Consider the following 18,466-nt stretch of genomic DNA (forward strand, 5'->3'; position numbering starts at 1 on the left):
CTCAGATGAAGATGCTTTGTCCCCCACTTACAAATTAAGTCTTTCCTGCATTTGCTTTTCTTTCTCTTCCTTATTGACAAAAACAGCTGCTATGGAATTTGTAGTGTTTAATAAATTTGTATTTTAATAATGACATCATCTAAATATATTTTTGTCATTATATGTTTAAATAAAAAGTATTGCTGTTATCCCTTATGTTCCAAAGAAATCTGATCAGAAACTCACAGCCTCAAAAAGGGTAGTAATATATGTAGTGGTAGCTTCAGAATTTCTTTGAAGAAGGGATCTGGGGACATCAATCAGGTGGAAGGAAGAGTACCAATGGATATCATCTTACTGCTGTGCTGACATAGCTGGCCCATAGCTCTTATAAGTCGTCTGTTTATTTAGCATAGATTTGGAGAAAAAAAGCTGGTGGTAGTTCTGAGAGGGGCTAAGACCCACAAAACACTCCTTATAACAGCTCCTTCATATTTAAAGGGGAAAACTTTCAATACGAACTAGGAGTGAAGGTGGGAACAAGGGGAATATTTACTCCCAAGTGCTGTTTCTGTTCCTGGTAATTTCACCCTTACATGTAAAAGGGTAAGAATTATGCAAGCATCTGGATCCTGATGAGAAACCACCTTAACTAATATCCTTGGGAATGAAACCATGTTTATAAGAGATTCAGTACTCCACTAACATCTTAAAGTACACTTATCTGTAGTGAAGTGAACAAATCTAGATTTTTGTGTCTATCTTGCTTCATAATTCCTTACACTCCTAAAAATTTCTTACTGAGTAAACAACAAAGAACTTAGGCTACACATGGAATTTTGGAAAATCCAGAGAAAAGGCGAGGGAAAAAAGGTCTTTGTTCTAAAAGGTGACATGTGCATTTGGCATTCCTGTTCTTCTTAATTTTCGATGTAGGGCTTATGGACTTCAGAAGCAGAAGGATAAGATGGTTATTTCCTCTCCAATCAATCACTCTAAACTTTATAATAAGTTGGACATACCTGATCTCCCATAAAATGAAATTCTTTAGGTGAATTATTTTGGGAAGCATCAGAATGGAGGCAAAGAAGTAAGTTCTAAAATATTCATCTCTTCCTCACACTATCCAGACAAAGGACTACAGTCAAAGAAATAGCTGAATAGCTTCTGCAGCCAATCCATACAAACACACAATGTGGTACTTAGTGGGACCTTCCTTACACCAAAAAAGATACATACTAATACATAAAACTGATTCTTCAGAAAAAAGTTCATAATTATATTAAATTTGCACTGTGGATAAAGCCCAAATGCAAAAACTTAGAGAGCTTGGTAATCCCAGAAATTTCTGTGAGTGGCTATTATAAGGAATGTGGTCTAAACTCGACAGGAAACCTCGTATTTCTGTTAGTATGAAAAATTGCTTTGATCATTCCACATTTTCTTAAGATAGAAAAAAGGAAGATTTGATGAATCCAGAATATTATTGATGTTATTTTGAAACCAGATTTTAACTTATTAATTACTTCAAAACTATAACTTAAAATTGTATATTTAAAGAAAAGGTAACATTAATTTCAAATTCCAAGAAACTCATTTTGATGATTAGATAACATCATCCAATCTTTCAAAGGGTAATAACATTTAAAAATTAGAGTGATCAGAAATGCTATATTAACTTATAGTATTATCAAAGTTGCCATAACTTAATTCTCTATGAACTAAATATGTCTCTTTTAAGATGATAATCATAATGTTAATCACAAAACATGGAAAAATCTTGAAATGTCTTTGGCGTTTTTAAGACGGATAATTACATTCAGTGTAATCTCTTATAAGTATACATTATTTCATTCTGACTCTATGGAAATTGGTTATTTGCACATAATACATAGCAGGTGCTGGCAAGCCAAGGCTGTATTTTTTGTAGGAGGAGGTAAGAGGATCAGCCACTGCTTTCTCTCATGCGTTATTTGGAAGAGCCTCCTCCCTGATCTCTGCCTCTACGTCATGGCATGTTGCTCCTTATCTCCCCACCACCCACCTTCACAGAATCAGATACATCAGCCAAAAACACTGTGTTTTTGAATGTTGGCATGATCACCTATTAGTAATCATGCATGAGAATAAAGTGGCATGCCACTTTTGGAAAAGCTGCCATAGATGATAACTGCACACTGATGAGATTATGTCATTATTCTGGAGCTTATCATTGTCCAGCAATTACCTGCTTCAGAAAATGTACTGTACTTGTGAATTATATATTTCAAGAGAAAGTCATGAAATCAATTTGATAAGATACTCCTGGACAGGTATCTTAGTAGCACCCTTCTTCCTCAAAATAAATGATCTAACAGGACCACCTACACATTTATTTCATACAATGTTTCTTGAATAAAATGAAACCTCAAATGTTGGGATAAAGAGAAGCATTACATGTAATTTTAGGTCCAGTACGAACTGGATGAGTTGCTAAGAAATACATTATCTATGCCTAGACTATCAATAATCTGGGCACAACACTTCCAAGATAAATACTCAAGAGCTATTAAAACTATTTGTAACTGTATACTACTTGGATTTTAAGTTACCTCGTTTTAGTTTTCTACAATTTTTTGTCTATTTTTGTAACTTCCTAAGAAAGTTCTCAGGACCAGGACTTTATAAATGCAAAGATAACTTAAAGATTCTAAATCAAAAGGACAAGATTGTTGGTAGGATAATGTGTTATTCAGTAATTTGTCTAAAGTTATTTTTAAAACATACCCTAGCTAATTGGAGATATCTTACAAACAAAAGTAAAACAAAGTCAACCAAGAAAATACATTTCAGACTACAAATGTCAAGATTACTGATATTTATACAAACTCTTTACTTCTCCCCTTTTTCTCCTTCTCTCACACATCTGGCCAATTTTTCACTGGCTTCACTCTAAATTTGCATTATCCATAGAATTTAAGCATGGAGAATTTAAAACTCTATCTCTCTCTCTTTTTGCTTATCAATAACATTGGTAAAAGATTTTGTGTGGGCTTTTGGATTGTGTGTAGATATCATACCTTTTTTTCTTTCCTATTCCAATGCCTAGTACAATTGGGCCTGATATTATTCAAGAGATAAACATCTCTTCAATTGGTCAAAGGTTAAAAAGGTAAACCAGAAGATATTGCCGGTGGGAAGAGGGGACAAAGATAAATTACAGGTAGTCATAAAGAAAGTTTAATTTTTCCCCTCACTTACACGTAGCCTTTATTTTGAAGAAGTAATGCATCATTCATGAAGTTAACATTTACTTACTACTGATTTAGTGTGCAATTGGCACTAGGCAACAGGGAGACATTGGAAATACAAAGATGAGTAAGACTCAGTCCCCACTCTCATGGAATCCAAAATTGCATAAAAAGAACCATGAAATTCTGTGGTAAGTGCAATATGGACAAAATATGAAAAAGAGCCATAAAGAGGAGATCAAGTTGCCTATCTAAGAGGGAAAATAAAAGCTTATGACAAATTTTACGGAGAGAGCCACATAAGAACTAAACTTGGGTAAGAATTGCCTCAGATTTAGTAACTCATTGAGAATGAGCATTCATCTCCCTGCAAGATAATCATTTATCAGGAGTAATCTTGTATTCATATGTGGCCAATTGAGAAATCTTTAATACTCAGATGAAATGATCTAACTGAAATAAGAATATTTTATGCACAAAGTAGGCAGTGGAAGAATTAAGATCATGCCATATTTAGTATGTGTGTGTGTGCACACTCACCATAGGGGAAAGGGGGACCACTGGGGAAAGGGCAAGGCATGGAGGTAGTGATTACAGTGTTTAAGTAACGGAGGATATTCCTGGATAGGAAACATTACATAGAAAACAAGTTTTGTCCATTTAGCACCTGAGATACAGCATTCGCTAATTTTAGAAATCACAAAATAATTCAGTCTATTGTCATCTACAAATCTGAATTTATGAAATTTGATAGGTGTCTTATACCATCTTGGAGTCACAGCCCCTCCAGTTTCAGTTTCAATCAGCATTTTTTGAGTTCTCATAACTGGACTGCTGACTTCTGCTGGAGGAAATACAACAATCATGTGGACCGATGCCACTACAAATTTATAGTTTCCAAGCTCTCAAAACCACTCAGCAATTCTACATTCTGCTCGTCAGCTCCCTCTGCCACTTCTAATAGCAGCTCTTCCAAATTTTAGCTCCTGTCCCAAGGGCCCTACCCAATTGCTTCTCTGGCTCAGGTTTTTATCTCACAATTTGATTGGCTTCAAAGAATAATTAGAGGATCTCAAGCCTGCATTCTCTCAGCTTCTAACACTCCACAAACTCTTAGAAATGTTTAATCACCATCCATCTTCTTTCTTAGAGCTAGAAGTCATCTACTCCCCGCCTCCTTCAGGTTGATTCCTTCTGATATTACCTTATTCTTAACTACTTACTTACTAGTGATTCAGTGTGCAATTTGCATGCCTTCTGAATTCTTCCTGAACTTCTTCCATGAATTTCTCCTTCCTCTCACTTACATCTCTCTCTTATCTCCTTTGGCTCAGCCCCTAAACACGTTTAAGTTTCTCCCACTTTGAAAGACTAAACAAAGTGAAACTCCTCAGTATATTATAATCTGGGTTTAGTCCCCCACCCTATCATTTTTTGTTTGTTTGTTTGAGACAGGGTACTCTGTCACCCAGGCTGCAGTGCAGTAGCGTCATCTCAGCTCACTGCAACCTCTGCCTCCTGGGCTCAAGCGATCCTCCTGCCTCATCCTGCCAAGTAGTTGGGACTATAGGCACATGTCACCACATCAAGCTAATTTTTCTGTTTTCTGTACAGATGAGGTCTCACTATGTTGCCCAGGCTGGCCTCCAACTCCTGGGGTCAAGTGACCCACCTGCCTCGGCCTCTCAAAATGTGGGATTACAGGTGTGAGCCACTGCGCCTGGCAACCCACCATGTCTTTTGCTAAGAAAAGAGTCTTCTTTTGCAAGATCCTCCTAATGCTAAATGCAAACTGCTTCCCATAGTCCTTAACCTCCATAACTCTCTGAAGGACCTGGCAAGCTCTTGCTTGAAATTTTCTCTTCCTTTGGCCTCAGGTGACAACTTTGCCTATTTTTCAAATGATTCATCTTCTTCATTTTCTCTAGGGTTTCTGCTTCCTCTGCCTACCCCTTACAAATGACATTTATTGGGGTTACATCTGGGCCCTCATGCCATAGCAATCCTGAGAATATATCCACACCCAAGGCTGTAACAGTCACCTATACATTGACATATCCTGAATGCCTGGCTCAGATTTCTCTCCCAGGTTCTACTCCGTACATTCAATAGCCAGGTAGATATAAACTCAAGGATATCCCCCAAAATTCAAGATGATTGCTTATTCATTGAATGGTACCACCCAATTACACAAACAAGAAACTTCAGCCATTCTTTTTTTTTTTTTACTCCCCACATCAAATCATTAATTCTATCTCCTTCTAATTTTGAATTATTTTCCCTTAATACTTTCTCCTTATCCCTGCCTCCAAACTAGGTATTGTCATCCCTTGCCTGGAACACCTGAATTGTCTCCCTCCATTAATTTTCTTACATCCTGATATTAAACTTCTCCTATTTGTCCTAACATGGAAATGTGAAGATATCATTCCCCTATTCAGAGTTTCCTTCACGGTGGCCCCTGTCTACCTTGCCTGCTTCTTGCACGCATTATACTCCAGTAACAATGAGATATTTCTATTGCTCCACACATGGTGTTCCTTCTACAGCCTGGTTTTGTCTGCCCAGGATGGATTATCTACCTGGAAGAACAGATCATCTGCCTGGCAAAATTCTACTTGCATTCAAGTCTCAGGTCCAGTGTTTTTCCCTTCTTAGTGAAACCATCTTTGGATCCCCTCCCTTGACCCACCAACCCCAACACACACACAGACCCAGAAGTTTCACACATTCCTTTTCCTATTGTCAAAATGACTGCTATTGACTACAGACCTTTCCACACTATATTCTTATTTGCTAACATGCTGTATCCCTGCTGTTCTCTGAGCAGGGCAGAGGCCAGGTTTTCTTTGCTTTGTAACCCCAGAGTCTCAAACCATACCTAAGCCATTGTAGGACCTAAACAATATTTTTTTCAATGAAAAGAAGGACATCAGTCCTTTCTCTTTCCCATCACTCTTCTACACATCTACAGGAGTTCTATTTCTAAAAACAGATCTGGGCAGGTTACTTGCCTAATTAATCTGAAGGCAATGCGGAGCCTCTGCAGAAATTTTCAAACACCTCAAGATGGCATCCTAATCTCTGTAAGACCCACCTGAACCTGTTTGCTTCAGTCACTTTCTAACACTCATCCTCCTGTCAGATTCTAGCAACCAGACTATACGTTGTTCTGTGCCCCAGGCCTGCACTGCTCTCCTCCAGTGTCCACATGGGAAAGTCCCCCTTATCCTTCAAGCTTCAGTGTAAACCTCACACCTCTGTGAATCATTTCTGACCTCACTACTCCCATCCCAAGTTGAGTTGATTGACTTGCTCTCTGATATACTTCCAGCAGAGCTCAATACGTTTGACTCACTCTCTGTGTTTTAATTATTGGTTTAAAAATGTGTTTCTCCTACTAGAATGTCAGCTCCTTCAGAATGGAGGTTGTTACATTTATCTTTAAATCCCTGGCACTTAAAAGCATGTTTCACATACTAGCAGAATAAGAAGATAAGCATGTATAAACAAAAAACACAAACACATTCTAACTCACTTTGATTGGCATTAATTTGTCTACACTTAAAATATTCTCTCTCTATTCCTATCATTTTGCACTGGTACTTCAGAAACTATAAGAGGCTCCACTCAAATTATAATTATTTTGAATTCAGTGTTTTGCTTCTTCTGTAATCTTTTTTGCAAATAGTAATTTTTTTCAAAGACTGTTTTGGTACTTTTTTCTCCATCTACTTTTAGCAAAAAGAGATTCTTAAAAGGTGTTTAATGAGCTAAATCTGTACAGACCCAAAATAATAGAGTAAATGGTAAATCAGTTGGACTTGAATTTCTAGATGCTCCTTACTATTTATTTTCTTAAATCAACTCAAAGCAGCAGTGCTCTGGCATTCACAAGAGCACCTCTGCCCAAAAATGTTGTTTATAAACAAATATCAATTTGCTAACTGATTTTTTCGCCTAGAGCCTACATAAATAATATTAATTAGTAATACTTATCATTGCATTTGAAAACCAATTGGGAATAAGGAAAACCGTAGGGGAAGAAATGTTGATGAGAAGTTAGACAGATTTCTTTTAAACTGTAAAAAAGTCCTTACACAAGGAGTCCCCAACATATTAGGAACCAGGCTACTCAGCAGGAGGTAAGCAGTGGGCAACCAAGTATTATGACCTGAGCTAAGCCTCCCATCAGATCAGCAGCAGCAGCAGGGGCATAAGATTCTTACAGTGGACGGATAGCATTAGGATAAATACCTAATGTAGATGACGGGTTGATGGGTGCAGCAAACCACCATGGCATGTTTATACCTATGTAACAAACCTGCACGTTCTGCACATGTATCCCAGAACGTAAAGTAGAATAATAATAATAATAATAATAATAATAATAATAATAATAAAAGATTCTCACAGGAGCATGAACCCTGTTATGAACTGCTCAAGTGAGGGATCTAGGTTGCATGCCCCTTATAAGAACTTAACACCTGATGATCTAAGGTGAAACGGTTCCATTCTGAAACCAACCGCTCCCCGACCCCGAGTCCACAGAAGAATTGTCTTCCACAAAACCAGTCCCTGGTGCCAAAAAGGTTGGGGACCACTGCCTTACATGATGAATTTCAATGCTTAAAGGAGAAAATATAACATTACAGATCCCACCATGCAAAATTATTCAGATACTAAACACATTCTTCAATAAATGAACATAGACAATTAACATGTTTTACCAGAAGAACAGCATTCACACACACACACACACACATATACATACACATATACAAATAACATGCTATTAACATATTTATTCATCTGCTGTAGTATTTTATAAAGAACATGAAGTATAACCCAAGGTATCTCTTCATGACCAGATTTTCTACAACAGATGTTTGGTCACATCGGAACACTCAGTCTTCTGATTCTACCTTGCTCTCTCCTCTCTTCTGCTTTACCAACATCTGCAGCTAAAATTCCCCCACCTTCTTTTATGCATATGAATATTTAAGTATATTTTGAAGCCCAGATAGCTCCAAGAAAGTCACATCCAATAAACCTTCCTTGAGCCCCTTAGCTGAGGTAAAGGTGCTTCTATATTCTTCATACTTGTGAACTTGCTTGTTTTCATGGGGAAAAAAAAAAAAAAAAGGACCCAAGACTGCTTTCTTAGACTGATACTCATCCTGTCTGTGGATGTGTCTGCAATTTGGCTCCATGTAAATTTGAGAAAAGACTCCATTTTGGCAAGGAAAACACAACTCACATTCTTTAATTTCTTAATCTATGTCCCAGTAAGCTGGTAGAGATTTTGATTTGAAAAACAAAACAAAACTCAAAAAACTTAACCTAATGGAAAAAAACTTATAACTGAAAAATTATAGAGAGCTATCATAGCATCTCCTTATCTGCAGCTTTTAAAAAACACAATAGCAACTCACATTTATATGATGATGGCAGAACAAAGGAAGGGTGATATCCCTGGAAACTTTACTTTGGTTCCATAATTCTTTGGTATTTCTAACACACTTAGACCAACTTAAAAAGAATCTTAACTTAAAAAGAGGTTTTCTATTTGAACCATTTCTCAAACCAAGGAGAAGACTGTTTCCTTCCAGGTCACATTCTAATGCCCTCAAGGAGTTAATACTCATGCTATTAGGGAAAGTGATTCTTAAAAGTTGCTGAAAAAACCAATTATATATGAACCCAAAATGATATGATAAACGGTAAATTATTTGGGCCGAATTTAGGTATTCTCATGGACCAAAATAAATATACTGGAATTATTTCTAACATGAAAAAGCCCTCATTTAATCATGTGTCAACTGGAGAAAGCAATTTCCCACAGCTAAAAATATTTAAAAATCTGATATAAAAACAAAATTATATTAAAATGCCATAATACATGGATTTGGCTACTTGCCAAGGGTAGATACCGACTTCTGCAGATTTTTCTTTCAAAGATATACCATGTGTTCCAACATTTCTAATCATATGATAGTCAACTGCTGTAGGCAAAAAACTGTACCTAGTAATTCTGTACTGTCGATATTTTAAACTATTTCATAAACATTCCTCATACAGTATGTCTAATAGATTTTGCATACTTTTTCTTATCAGAAACTTCTTTAACACATATAATCTACTGAAATTCTCCAACTAAATTAAATCATAATAGGAATGAAACTGACAAAATCTTTTAGTTGGCCTATTTTACCTGGAGGAACCAGTAAAATAGAGCTCATGACTCTAAATCTCCATATAAATTGAAAATAAACACGTTTAATATTCAAGTAATTTAGTTAGACTTACAGACTGATAATTTTGCTAACTTTTCTATATTTAAAAATGCAAATGTGATAGAGAAGCATAATAACATTTTAAACACATTGTTTTAGGATTATGCATTTTCAATCAAAACCTGCTAGAACCAAGAAAAAATGGCATTAAGTAGAGAAAGCAGTTGCTTCACTATCAGTTTCACAAAAATTTTTAAGAAAATAGTAAATTAGGACCAAATTTTCCATATACTTTGATATACTCTAGTTTATAACACTTGCCAATGATGGATTGAGGAATATAATTTAGATTAAAAAAGCATACATGAAGTTCACTGGTCAGATAATTTTCTACTTCTGTCATTACAAGTAAGGAAGTACTTGTAGGAAAAATACATCAGAAACAAAACAATGAACTTAATAAAAGTAAATGAGTAGAGATCACATGGTAACAAGCAGAACTGTATTCCCTGAACACAAGAGCATCACAGATTTCTTCTCAGAACTGCTAGAATCAGACAGAACTCTAAAGTTCATAAAATCCAACACCAGATAGGTAAAGACATCTTCCATTTTATCTCCCCACTAAACCAGCTTACTTAATAATTTCCCTCATTAAGCAATAATAACTAGCCAATTTCCTTCCTTCTCCCACTTACTTTCATTTACTAACGCAGAAATGTTAAGAAGTGTCTTACAATGTTTACTATGGGGAAGTCAGGGATATGAAACAGGTTACATTTTCAGTCCCAGTTCTACAAATAAAGAAAATGACTTATCAGATAGTGAGAATTATTCTAAACAACAGTGAGGTCAGTTTTGAAGAGTTATTTGAAATCAGAACTTTAAGTGGCTAGGTCAGTTCCCAAAGGACATTTTTAAAGGGCAGCAAAGGAACCATTTTTCTTACAAAATATAGCACTAAATTTTCGGTTGCCTAAATAATAATAATAATAATAATAATAATAATAATAATTCATTACAATGTAGAGATAATCACTACCGACATTGAGAGAGAAATGCACAAGATGGCAGTGATCATAAGATATTAAGACTCATCAGGCTGGGCGCAGTGGCTCATGCCTGTAATCCCAGCACTTTGGGAGGCCGAGGCGGGCGGATCACGAGGTCAGGAGATCGAAACCATCCTGGCTAACACAGTGAAACCCTGTCTCTACTAAAAATCTCTACTAAAAATACAAAAAAATTAGCTGGGCGTGATAGCGGGCACCTGCAGTCCCAGCTACTCAGGAGGCTGAGGCAGGAGAATGGCATGAATCCAAGAGGCGGAGCTTGCAGTGAGCCGAGATGGCACCACTGCACTCCAGCCTGGGTGACACAGCAAGACTTCGTCTCAAAAAAAAAAAAAAAAAAAAGACTCATCACCAAAACTGAACCAGGATCTCAGAATGTATATTAATTTTCACAACTTTGGTACAAAAAAAAAAAAAACGAAGCACAAATCCCCATATTCGAACGAGGACTAATTTGATTCCTGGGCTCCATGGTAATTCTAGTGGTACTTTCTCTTTCACTATCACTATAGCAGGATATACTAACAGGGGTTTCACACTCCCAGCTCAGTTCTTGGAATGCCATATCCTCTTCCCCCAGTCAAAATGGCCACGAAAGTCTACCTCACAACCTCAGAGAAGTGATCCTGAGAAAATAAGAATCAAATCTTTCTTTGAGTTTTATAAACCCTACCCAGGCTTTTGAGTTATAACAAACAGGCTTTTAAGCATTAAGGACTAAAGCTATATAACTTATGCCATCACCCAAAGATCTAGAAGACTCCTGGAGAGTCAGTCATTTCTCACATGTCAAAAACTATCTAAACTATCTCCACACAGAGGAGGAGAGAAATATTCAGAGAAGCTGTATCCTGGGGGTGGGGACACCCAAATCACAGGCTAGGGACCCCCCAGACAGGTTTCAGCAAAAAGGGATCGTGAAACCTTATTTAGCACAGGCCAGAAGAGCAGTGTCTTAGTCTGTTCCTGCTGTTATAGCAAAATACCTTAGACTGGGTAATTCATAAGAAATAGAAACTTATTTCTCACAGTTCTGGAGGCTGAGAAGTCCAAGATCAAGGAACTAGCAGATTCAACATCTGATGAAGGTTCTCTCTCTGCTTCATAGAAGGTGCCTTGCTGTTGCATCCTCACATGGTGGAAGGGGACAGGGGCATTCACTTCAACTTCTTTTAAAAGGGCACTCTGCCCTCATCATTTTAATCACTTCCCAAAAGTCTCTACCTCTTAATACTATTACAGTGGTTATTCAATTTCAACTTCTGACTTTTGGCAGGACAACAACATTCAGAACATAGCAAGCAGCAAGAACTCAGAGTTTTCCCAACATCCAGCATAAACTCGAAGCAGAAAAAATAAAAGTTGAGGCAACAACGTCTTTCTCTGTCTCTCCTTTGCTATCTCCTCTCTCCCCACTCTTATAGTCAATGGAAACTACTGTGTTTAGATGAAATTGGCATAATAAAATTTGGATGACCTTTCATCAAAAGTGTAAAACATGGGCCAGGCACGGTGGCTCATGCCTATAGTCCCAGCACTTTGGGAGGCAGAGGTGGTGAGAGGATTGCTTGAGGTCAGGAGTTCTAGACCAGCCTGGGCAACACAATGAGATCCTGTCTGAAATAAAAAAATAAAATGACGGATAGGTTACAAGATATTAAGTAGAATATATGTAGAGGGAAATAACGCATATGTAATTGGAATTCCAGAAGAACACATCAGCATATGAGAAAGTAAAAATTTACAGAGATACTGGCTAAGAATGTTGAGAAATGATGAACACCAATCCTCAAATTTAAGAAGCTCAATTAAAAGCATAATAAATAAAAATTAAACATCTCAATGTCTCATTACAAATCTGCATGATACCAAAGATAGAGAAGAGATATTAAAACCTGCCAGAAAATAAAGGCTGATCACCTATGAAAGAATGTTAATTAGATTTATAACAACCTCTTAATAGCAAGAAAGAGTACCAGGAAGCAGTAAAATCATATCCTCAATGAGCTGAAAAAAAAAAAACTCATAATGTAGAATTTAATATTCAGCCAAACTATCTTCCCAAACAATAAAAAACAATAACATAGGCAAAGGAAAAAAACTGAAAAAGGCCTCTCATTAAAGAAAATTCTAAAGAACACAATGGAGAAGCAAGGAAAATTATCTCAGATGGAAGAACAGAGATGCAAGCAAAAACACTTGTATATATACGGGTAGCTGTAAACATCGATTGTATAAAACAATTATTTCTGATAGGGAAGGGAGAAAAGAAGTAAGTCTGACAAAAGAGTACATATTGATTACCTGTATATTTTGTTAAATGTGTATATTAAAATAGTGAGTGTAATCATTAAAATATCAGATAATAAGAGTATATAACTGCTAAACAAAGAAAAAAATAAGTGCCAGGGAATCCTGATATTCCACTGACACTTTCCACTGAGATGATCCAAATAAGGCTAGTGCTCCACTTTAACCAATCAAATATTTCTTTTGCCTTGCTTCTGCATTTGCCTTGTAAAAATCTTCCCCTCGTGTCCCTTTAGCGGAGCCCCAAACCATCTACGGTCTGGAGCTGCCTGGTTCATGAATCACTGTCTGTCTAAATAAATCCTCTAAGTTTTTAATGTGCCTCAATTTATCTTTTATCAAACAAAATAAGCAAGTCATAGAGGAATACACACAGTATGATTACATCTATATAAAGAAACAAAAATAGGCAAAACGTAATTATATAGAATTACACAGGTGACAAAATCTATGCTAAAATGTGCCAACCTAAAAGTATAGTGAGGAAGACTCTGAAAAATTGAATATCCACATCCAAAGATTACAGATTAATATCTCAGGGTGGTCTCACAGGACACATCAGGCCAAGTGATTTCATCCTCTACAGTAGCATATGTAATTCTGATGGCTGCCACTAAGTGGCAGTTCATGCTACAGGTTCTGGAAAAAAACAAAGAATGCTGAACTATATAAAAGTATGTCACAACAATATCACTAATATTATCATGTTTATAATCTCTTAAATGTTAACTACATGTCAGTCCTGTGTTATGTAAAACATTATGAGTCCTCATGACTCAAGCAAAACAGAGGCCCCTTGCTTCGCTAACAATAAATGCAAGACAAGTTATTTTGTCAAGGTTACAAAGCACATGGCAAATGACAGGTTCTAATTATATGACTCCAAAGCCTGTTCTCTTTCCACCACTGTTTTGTGAAATGTACACAGTGTCTCTTGTAGGATGACAATGATTTATAGACATGTATATTATAATTCAACAATATAAATTCCCTGAGGGTGGGCTCTATATCAGATTTATCTTTCTTGTATCCTTCAAAGTAAACATTCAATTTTTAAAAAGACTTAATTATGTAAGGAGAAAAATCTTATTAATTTATTTAATTTTCAAAACTAAAATTTATCATTACATACATTTAGAGAAATTATCTGTCATTTGAAGAATATCTTAGCTACAAATTCTTTCCTTCAAAGATAGTTTCTGACTGCTCAGTTTCTCATTACTCTCATTTCTCATTATCCCCTAAGTAGATCTCACATTTAAGCTTCCTCAGTCTCACTTTGAAGTGTGTTACACATGTGTTAAGCATGAGAGAGCGAGGCTCTAGTCCTGGCTTCTTTTATTTTAACTACCCTTGACACATGAGTCTCTTTGGACAGTCTGTACAGTGGCTTCAGTTGGGCATTATGAAGCCTCTTCTGCTATCTTAACCACCTTACATTACATACCAATCTTGGTACTTTTAGTAAGTTATATTCAATTCTTCTCATTATTAAGTCTAAGTTAATTATCCATTAATTTACTGTGAACGGAAAAAAATAGCCCTAACTTTAAGATAGTCCATGTTCTCTCTCTGTGTTTTCTTACATCCCATATGGTTTATGTTTTTAAAATATTCCTTTTTACTTTGATTATTTTTCTGCTCCTAAATCCAATGCATAAGAGAGCAAAAGCTGACAGCAGAGAATTCTTGAGAGACTTCTGTTTCTAGGCCCCTTAACTTTCCACCTTATATGTGGTTAAAAACCTAATGTTTATTTGTTGGAAAATTTTCAAACATACTAAAAAAAGAAAGAGTAGAATGTACACCCATGAATGTTTCACTCAGATTTATCAATTGCTAACATTTCACCACATTTGCTTCATTGTTGTCTCTCAACATACATTTTTCTTTGCAAAACCATTTGAAAGTAAATTTCAAACATCATAACATGTTACCCCTAAGTATTCAGCATGCATCTCTTAAGTACTAGGACAGTCTCCTATTAAACCACATTATCATTATCATACCCAAGAAATTTAACTTTGATACAATCTTTTTTTTTCTCAGATACAGTCTATCTCTACTTGTCCCAATCATACTGCAGCTTCAATCTCTCAGGCCCAAGTGATCCTCCCACCTCAGCCACCCCAGTAGCTAGGACCACAGGCACACGCCACCACACTTGGCTAACTTTTTTACTTTTTGCAGAGATAGGGTCTCCCTATGGTGCCCAGGCTGATCTCAAACTCCTGAGCTCAAGTAATCCTCTGGCTTCCGCCTCCCAAAGTGTTGGGATTATAGGCATGAGCCACCATGCCTGGCCCCCAATCATGTTCTTAACAGATTTCTTTCAATCCAAGATGCAACAAGGGATCATGCAATGCATTTAATTGTCATTTTCCTTTAATTTTTGCTCTTGTGTTTCATCACAATGACAATTTTGAAGAATCTGTATCAGTTGTCTTGTGGGACATCCATAATCTTGATTTGTCTGATTGCTTCCTTGTGATTAAATTCAGATTAAACATTTTTTGTCAAGAATACTGTAAGAGGTGCTGTACTTCCCATAGGATCACAGGATCACATATGAAGGCACATAATAATGATTTTCCGCATTATTGGTGGTGATATCTGATCAACTGATTAAGGTGCTATCTGCTGGATTTCTCTATTGTAAAGGTACCTTTGCCCTACATAATTAATAATTAGTGAGCTAATATTTTGAGACTACAAAATTATCTTTTCCACAGCTTTCCACACGGTCATTTTATCAAGATGAATCTGACAACCTTAGTTTTGTGTGGGTCTCTTACTCCTTTTGGTTGTTACATTAACCAGTCTGTCCTTCTCAGAATGCTTACTTAAGTAATGGCACCATAGGTTCTTTCGTGAGGCCTATAGTTTTAGCCTAACAGTCTGCTGAAGTACTCAGTATAAAGAGTCTCTTTTTTTCCCTAAATCTTTAGAACTTTATCTGAATTAGAGCTTCAAATACAGTATTTTCCAAAATACTTGCTTCACGGCTCCTATAGGACAAACTCTGATATATCTGCTTGCCTTACATTCTATAAAAAGAAAGAAAGAAAAAAGTCATCCAAATACAAGCAGAACTAAACTAAACCCATCACATTTGAGCCTATCAGACTCATTGGTTAATAAGAAAATTCTCTTTGCTTCACAAAATTACAGGACAATCTGTCAATCAAACTCCTAATTTGTCCCAAAAAAGAGTTTTACAAGGTTGTCTGTCACATCTCCAGTGTTCTGTATTTGCTGTGGATCTTACTTTATCAGCTCTAATGAAGCAAACTACATAGAAAGGTGAGATAAGGTTTCTATCAAAATCTTAATTCCCAAATCGGAAGTCAAGAGGGCAATTCAAGGCAGAGCACAGCCATCTGTAGACACCCAAAAGAAACTTTACTAAAGCAGATAATTATAATAGTGGAACTTTTTGAGAAAGTACTGACCTAGGCTCAAATGTTACCCATAAAAATCAAAACTAATCTTTCTATTACGCAAAATGGAAAGGCAATTTACATAAGGACACCTATGTTTCCATTTACATTTTTACCTCTGCGAAAAACCTGGCAGACATTCAAAGGAAGTGATCTAGGGATGATCGACACGCATTAATGGTTCTAATAATGAACACAATATGCTCCAATGACATTCTTTATTCTTAAGAACTTTGATATCAAAGGCAACAAGAATGCTTGAGTTAAATGATTCCTTCTTCCACAGGAAAGCCTAAGTGGTCAGCAGAAATCACAGCAAGTAAGAAATTGTGGTCTCAACCTTGCCATTGTGGTCAGTTTCTTCATTTATAAAAAAAAGAACTCAATAGGTCCTCAAGATTTTGAATCGCTGGTGAACCTGAATACATAGGTGACTTAGACATAAAAACATTAAGTAGATACTAAAATGAAATAACTCCATGCACTCTCTCAAAAGATTTAACCAGAAGCACAAAATTTAAGGGGGTACCAAAACACTCAAAAGTCAAGATAATAATTTAGTACAATATTTTTTAAGATAAAAATTAATGCAATATGATGGACAAAATATCAACATTTTAAATTAACGCTGCTGTTATTTGATAATCCTCCACTATTATGCAATGAGAACAGTCATTTCTACTCAACTGGTGGAGTCCCCCACTTGGAAGGACACAATGGTGTCCAACAGGTCGGGCATTGTGGATCTTTCTATATAGTCAGTTTTTTTTATTGTAGAGCTTTTATTAACTTTTTTCATTTGGTACAAAATATGAGGGGATATACTGCTAAGTGCATATACAGGCATACTTTCTTCTATATTTTTGCCTTGGGCTCTAGTATGATTCAGCAGGATACTGGATTTAAGGATTCAGTCTGTCAGCTGATACAGCATGAAGATACTTAAAACTAAATGCCTCTACTACAGGATCTTTCAGTCTCATAAAAATGAAGAGTCAGTTTTACAAAAAGTAAAGTGAAATACAAAGTACCATAGAAAGAAAAAAATATCCTGGAATTCAGGGAGCATCATGTATCCTTCTGTTGAGAAGCATGAAAATTAGAAAAGGACCCCTGGAAGTGATACAGGATTACCATATTTAGTAAATAAAAATGCAAACATTGCATGAGATATACTAAAAAGTATTTCTTGTTTATGTAAAATTCAGGTTTAACTGGGCATCTTATATGGTTTGGCTGTGTCACCACCCAAATCTAGAATTGTAGCTCCCATAATTCCCATGTGTCGTGGGAGGAACCTGGTGGGAGGTAACTGAATCGTGAGGGCAAGTCTTTCCCATGCTGTTCTCATGACAGTAAGTCTCATGAGATCTGATGGTTTTATAAGGGGGAGTTCCCCTGCACATGCTCTCTCTTTCCTGCTGCCATGTAAGGTGTGACTTTGCTCCTCCTTTGCCTTCCACCATGATTGTGAGGCCTCCCCAGCCATGTGGAACTGTGAGTCAATTAAGCCTCTTTCTTCATAAATTACCCAGTCTTGGGTATGTCTTTATTAGCAGTGTGAGAACACACTAATACAGCAGCCTATATTTTATCTGGCAATCCTGAAATGGTAGCATATAAATTGAATCTTGAAATATGGATCTAAACTAAAAATTTCTATTTTATTATTTGGAAACTACTATTCAACTAGGAAGCATTATGATACATGGCACTGAAGTGAATTCACCAACTAGCAGGATAACACTGGATAAGCTATGTCTTTGAATTTAGTTTTTCCACTTAATATAATGATACAATTTGTTCTGCATACTTTGCAGGGTTGGTAGGCTCAATAAACCTGATATTAAATATTTGTGAAAAAGAATTACAAGGTATAAGTAATGAGAAAATAAGAATTTAAGATAAAGTTTTATTGTAGAGACCAGCCTTCACGTTGCTGATCTACTAGGTGGTAACCCCACAGTTCCATGATCAGCACTTGGTTCATGGACAATAACATCTGTGACTAAGAGTCAGGAAATTTCATTAAAAAAAATATCAAGGTTGGGCCAGCTAGCCTTCTTGAACATGGAGCTTCATTTAAAGTCAGAACCATCCTCTGACACAGGGTTCAATCCATGAGAACACTCTCTACACTGTTGTCAGGACTGGTTACAGATGATTAATTATTGTGTAAAACTCTGTTTAGAAACTGT

The 18,466-nt window shown here is 36.4% G+C and overlaps 1 protein-coding gene across 2 annotated transcripts in view; it reads right to left on the reverse strand.

The window, feature by feature from the left end:
• The window catches only part of FBXL17 (F-box and leucine rich repeat protein 17), a 525,181-nt gene that overhangs the window by 277,344 nt on the left and 229,371 nt on the right, over window positions 1–18,466 (reverse strand). The gene's annotated exons all lie outside the window — the stretch shown is intronic.

This window comes from Pan troglodytes, chromosome 4, assembly GCF_028858775.2.
Source record: "Pan troglodytes isolate AG18354 chromosome 4, NHGRI_mPanTro3-v2.0_pri, whole genome shotgun sequence".
Lineage (NCBI taxonomy): Eukaryota > Metazoa > Chordata > Mammalia > Primates > Hominidae > Pan > Pan troglodytes.